This window comes from Hyla sarda, unplaced genomic scaffold (assembly GCF_029499605.1).
Source record: "Hyla sarda isolate aHylSar1 unplaced genomic scaffold, aHylSar1.hap1 scaffold_2768, whole genome shotgun sequence".
In the NCBI taxonomy this organism is placed as follows: domain Eukaryota; kingdom Metazoa; phylum Chordata; class Amphibia; order Anura; family Hylidae; genus Hyla; species Hyla sarda.
This window is the reverse complement of record NW_026609470.1, coordinates 25326-31325: the sequence shown is the minus strand read 5'-3', so window position 1 is coordinate 31325 and position 6000 is coordinate 25326. Positions and strand designations below refer to the sequence as shown.

At 46.1% G+C, this 6000-nt stretch overlaps 2 non-coding genes and 1 pseudogene across 2 annotated transcripts; all 3 read right to left on the bottom strand.

The window, feature by feature from the left end:
- Positions 1 to 37: 37 nt before the first annotated feature.
- On the bottom strand, positions 38 to 197 carry LOC130325916 (U2 spliceosomal RNA; annotated as a pseudogene).
- Positions 198 to 2282: 2085 nt separating this feature from the next.
- Positions 2283 to 2473, bottom strand: LOC130325915 (U2 spliceosomal RNA). Its single transcript, XR_008870639.1, has one exon. It is a non-coding gene; the product is annotated as a U2 spliceosomal RNA (small nuclear RNA).
- Positions 2474 to 4572: 2099 nt separating this feature from the next.
- Positions 4573 to 4763, bottom strand: LOC130325913 (U2 spliceosomal RNA). Its single transcript, XR_008870638.1, has one exon. It is a non-coding gene; the product is annotated as a U2 spliceosomal RNA (small nuclear RNA).
- Positions 4764 to 6000: the final 1237 nt, after the last annotated feature.

Below are 6000 nucleotides of genomic sequence, written 5' to 3'. Positions count from 1 at the left end.
TCTAGACCCTCTCAGCCTCATGGCGAGACCCGGAGGGAACAGGTCACATCGGGGCAGCCGTCGAGCTGATTCCTCAGAACCAGCCCCGGAAAGCCCTGGTACACCTGCATCCTCCATGCAGCACCCATCCCCACCAGCATGAAAACTGATAAGAACAGATACTACACTTGATCTTAGCCAAAAGGCCGAGAAGCGATAACCGTGAAAGGGGCGGGCCCAACAAGGTCCCCTTCATGGGCACTATCACTGCTTGCTGTCAGGGAGGCTGCCAGACAATTTTCCATGCACACTCTGGGCTGGGGGGCAGTCAACCACCAGTACACACAGCAGAACCTAAACCCATACCATTATTGCTAAGCAGCAAGACAGGGGCCCATTGCACTCCCACGGGGCCTTTTTAAATGCAATCCATAACCCGGATTTGCCAGGAACCCTTCTTACTCCTCCTACTTGCATGTGACACTGGGCTTAGGATCTGCATAGGAAACACACACACAAGCACACACCTACCTTTGTTGCCTGCAGATGCCTCCTTGGCTGTCCCCAAACGGTATCAAACCAACACCCACGGGAAGCTGTAAGCATAGAGGACATGCCTGCACCCCATTGGACTTACCTGTGTGGGTTAAATCCGGGTTATTTGACAACCTATGGCGGTGATGGTTCTGCTCAGGCAGAGCAGTGCTGATGCTTCTCATAAAGCTGTCGCTGCTGTGAAGGTTCTAGGTGACATCACAAATCCCTTTGGTTACATACACAACAAAGCTGGGTTGTTGTTGTTTACACTCTGCAAGGCCTGTGGAAGTGAGTGACATCATAGCACTGTAGTTCTGAGGGTTCAAGATGGATGCAACAATCTCCTGTTGCTTCTATGAAGGCCGTAATAGACGACATCACCAAACAGCTCCATAGTCACATACACAGCAAAGGAGAGATGTTGTTTACACCTAGTGATGTCAGTGGTATTGAGTGACATCACAGCACAGTGCTAAGGCTCCTGGGCCTGGACACAGCAGCGGCTGCAATATCTCAACGGAGAATACGTTTATATCTATGTGTGTGTGTGCGCATATATATATATATATATATATATATATATATATATATATATATTTCTCCGCCGAAATCACTTTTAAACCCATTTCCACCTTTTTTTCCCTTCTCTTCCTCTTACTTTTTTTTCACGTTTTTTTACGTTTTTCTCCTTTTCGCCTCTTTTCTGGGCGTATTATTCTTCTTTTTCTTCTTTTTTTTCGTCTAATGCATACCCCATCAGTGCAGCAATGCTTATTCAATACCGCCAGCAGATGGAGACACTGGGGGATAATTTTCTAAGGATTTATACTGATTTTTCCTGTCTGAATTTGTCGCACAGAAAGTTGCAGGCCAAATATGTGTGACATTTCTGCGACTTTAGCTTCTAGAGCATTTTTACAACATTATACATAGGTGCTGAATACATAAAAAGCGACTGTTCAGCGACAGACAAGTCGCATCGGCTGAAAGTAGGCCAGAATGTCAGTCCATGTTGGAGCAGGTTTAGATACAGTCTAAAGCATAGATCTCAAAGTCTGTGCACAGAATTTAGCAAGGGCCTCGCACCTTCTGATGCATCAGGTAGGTGCACAATAGCATAGCCTAACCCTCTGTACTTTGGTCTATATTGATGCGGGACATAGACAGCCAGCTGATGACCAATCCATTAGTGCAATGGATGGCTGGAAGCATTTGTCTTTGCCTTTGCAATACCACAGAAGCAATGCATGGTCAATGTACAGCAATGACACACCTGTGTGAACAGCCAGGAGACCCCCCCCCCATGTTATGTTACATAGTTACATAGTTAGTACGGTCGAAAAAAGACATATGTCCATCACGTTCAACCAGGGAATTAAGGGGTAGGGGTGTGGCGCGATATTGGGGAAGGGATGAGATTTTATATTTCTTCATAAGCATTAATCTTATTTTGTCAATTAGGAACATTCAGCACCCACCCGCTATCAAGGCAGCTGCCTATCATGTCATGCCCTACCTGCACAGGTGTGCTGGCTACTCAAATGATCCAATTAAGGAGGCCATTTAGTCAGCAGCAGCAGAAGTCCTGTGTCTGGACGCTCCAACAGGGGCCAGACACAAGCAGAAGCAGAAGCAGCAGAAGCAGCAGCAGCACCACCTTTTGTTTTTTGGCTGCAGCAGCAGCAAGGCCCACAGGGCTGGCTAGCTGGCTAGCCAGCAAGCAGGTAGCAATGAAAGTAGGAATCTTTCTTTTTAACCCTGTAAGGGGGTGGTGCACTGTACCCGAAGATACTGCCATATCGGGTCAATGCATAGGGCGACGGAAGCAAGCTTCGAAATCGGCCCCCGTTCTCAAAAATCCATTTAATATATGGTCCCCAGATAGGGGACGTATCAGATATTAAACTGATAAGAACAGATACTACACTTGATCTTAGCCAAAAGGCCGAGAAGCGATAACCGTGAAAGGGGCGGGCCCAACAAGGTCCCCTTCATGGGCACTATCACTGCTTGCTGTCAGGGAGGCTGCCAGACAATTTTCCATGCACACTCTGGGCTGGGGGGCAGTCAACCACCAGTACACACAGCAGAACCTAAACCCATACCATTATTGCTAAGCAGCAAGACAGGGGCCCATTGCACTCCCACGGGGCCTTTTTAAATGCAATCCATAACCCGGATTTGCCAGGAACCCTTCTTACTCCTCCTACTTGCATGTGACACTGGGCTTAGGATCTGCATAGGAAACACACACACAAGCATACACCTACCTTTGTTGCCTGCAGATGCCTCCTTGGCTGTCCCCAAACGGTATCAAACCAACACCCACGGGAAGCTGTAAGCATAGAGGACATGCCTGCACCCCATTGGACTTACCTGTGTGGGTTAAATCCGGGTTATTTGACAACCTATGGCGGTGATGGTTCTGCTCAGGCAGAGCAGTGCTGATGCTCCTCATAAAGCTGTCGCTGCTGTGAAGGTTCTAGGTGACATCACAAATCCCTTTGGTTACATACACAACAAAGCTGGGTTGTTGTTGTTTACACTCTGCAAGGCCTGTGGAAGTGAGTGACATCATAGCACTGTAGTTCTGAGGGTTCAAGATGGATGCAACAATCTCCTGTTGCTTCTATGAAGGCCGTAATAGACGACATCACCAAACAGCTCCATAGTCACATACACAGCAAAGGAGAGATGTTGTTTACACCTAGTGATGTCAGTGGTATTGAGTGACATCACAGCACAGTGCTAAGGCTCCTGGGCCTGGACACAGCAGCGGCTGCAATATCTCAACGGAGAATACGTTTATATCTATGTGTGTGTGTGCGCATATATATATATATATATATATATATATATATATATATATATATATATATATATATTTCTCCGCCGAAATCACTTTTAAACCCATTTCCACCTTTTTTTCCCTTCTCTTCCTCTTACTTTTTTTTCACGTTTTTTTACGTTTTTCTCCTTTTCGCCTCTTTTCTGGGCGTATTATTCTTCTTTTTCTTCTTTTTTTTCGTCTAATGCATACCCCATCAGTGCAGCAATGCTTATTCAATACCGCCAGCAGATGGAGACACTGGGGGATAATTTTCTAAGGATTTATACTGATTTTTCCTGTCTGAATTTGTCGCACAGAAAGTTGCAGGCCAAATATGTGTGACATTTCTGCGACTTTAGCTTCTAGAGCATTTTTACAACATTATACATAGGTGCTGAATACATAAAAAGCGACTGTTCAGCGACAGACAAGTCGCATCGGCTGAAAGTAGGCCAGAATGTCAGTCCATGTTGGAGCAGGTTTAGATACAGTCTAAAGCATAGATCTCAAAGTCTGTGCACAGAATTTAGCAAGGGCCTCGCACCTTCTGATGCATCAGGTAGGTGCACAATAGCATAGCCTAACCCTCTGTACTTTGGTCTATATTGATGCGGGACATAGACAGCCAGCTGATGACCAATCCATTAGTGCAATGGATGGCTGGAAGCATTTGTCTTTGCCTTTGCAATACCACAGAAGCAATGCATGGTCAATGTACAGCAATGACACACCTGTGTGAACAGCCAGGAGACCCCCCCCCCCCCCCCCCATGTTATGTTACATAGTTACATAGTTAGTACGGTCGAAAAAAGACATATGTCCATCACGTTCAACCAGGGAATTAAGGGGTAGGGGTGTGGCGCGATATTGGGGAAGGGATGAGATTTTATATTTCTTCATAAGCATTAATCTTATTTTGTCAATTAGGAACATTCAGCACCCACCCGCTATCAAGGCAGCTGCCTATCATGTCATGCCCTACCTGCACAGGTGTGCTGGCTACTCAAATGATCCAATTAAGGAGGCCATTTAGTCAGCAGCAGCAGAAGTCCTGTGCCTGGACGCTCCAACAGGGGCCAGACACAAGCAGAAGCAGCAGAAGCAGCAGCAGCACCACCTTTTGTTTTTTGGCTGCAGCAGCAGCAAGGCCCACAGGGCTGGCTAGCTGGCTAGCCAGCAAGCAGGTAGCAATGAAAGTAGGAATCTTTCTTTTTAACCCTGTAAGGGGGTGGTGCACTGTACCCGAAGATACTGCCATATCGGGTCAATGCATAGGGCGACGGAAGCAAGCTTCGAAATCGGCCCCCGTTCTCAAAAATCCATTTAATATATGGTCCCCAGATAGGGGACGTATCAGATATTAAACTGATAAGAACAGATACTACACTTGATCTTAGCCAAAAGGCCGAGAAGCGATAACCGTGAAAGGGGCGGGCCCAACAAGGTCCCCTTCATGGGCACTATCACTGCTTGCTGTCAGGGAGGCTGCCAGACAATTTTCCATGCACACTCTGGGCTGGGGGGCAGTCAACCACCAGTACACACAGCAGAACCTAAACCCATACCATTATTGCTAAGCAGCAAGACAGGGGCCCATTGCACTCCCACGGGGCCTTTTTAAATGCAATCCATAACCCGGATTTGCCAGGAACCCTTCTTACTCCTCCTACTTGCATGTGACACTGGGCTTAGGATCTGCATAGGAAACACACACACAAGCACACACCTACCTTTGTTGCCTGCAGATGCCTCCTTGGCTGTCCCCAAACGGTATCAAACCAACACCCACGGGAAGCTGTAAGCATAGAGGACATGCCTGCACCCCATTGGACTTACCTGTGTGGGTTAAATCCGGGTTATTTGACAACCTATGGCGGTGATGGTTCTGCTCAGGCAGAGCAGTGCTGATGCTCCTCATAAAGCTGTCGCTGCTGTGAAGGTTCTAGGTGACATCACAAATCCCTTTGGTTACATACACAACAAAGCTGGGTTGTTGTTGTTTACACTCTGCAAGGCCTGTGGAAGTGAGTGACATCATAGCACTGTAGTTCTGAGGGTTCAAGATGGATGCAACAATCTCCTGTTGCTTCTATGAAGGCCGTAATAGACGACATCACCAAACAGCTCCATAGTCACATACACAGCAAAGGAGAGATGTTGTTTACACCTAGTGATGTCAGTGGTATTGAGTGACATCACAGCACAGTGCTAAGGCTCCTGGGCCTGGACACAGCAGCGGCTGCAATATCTCAACGGAGAATACGTTTATATCTATGTGTGTGTGTGCGCATATATATATATATATATATATATATATATATATATATATATATATTCTCCGCCGAAATCACTTTTAAACCCATTTCCACCTTTTTTTCCCTTCTCTTCCTCTTACTTTTTTTTCACGTTTTTTTACGTTTTTCTCCTTTTCGCCTCTTTTCTGGGCGTATTATTCTTCTTTTTCTTCTTTTTTTTCGTCTAATGCATACCCCATCAGTGCAGCAATGCTTATTCAATACCGCCAGCAGATGGAGACACTGGGGGATAATTTTCTAAGGATTTATACTGATTTTTCCTGTCTGAATTTGTCGCACAGAAAGTTGCAGGCCAAATATGTGTGACATTTCTGCGACTTTAGCTTCTAGAGCATTTTT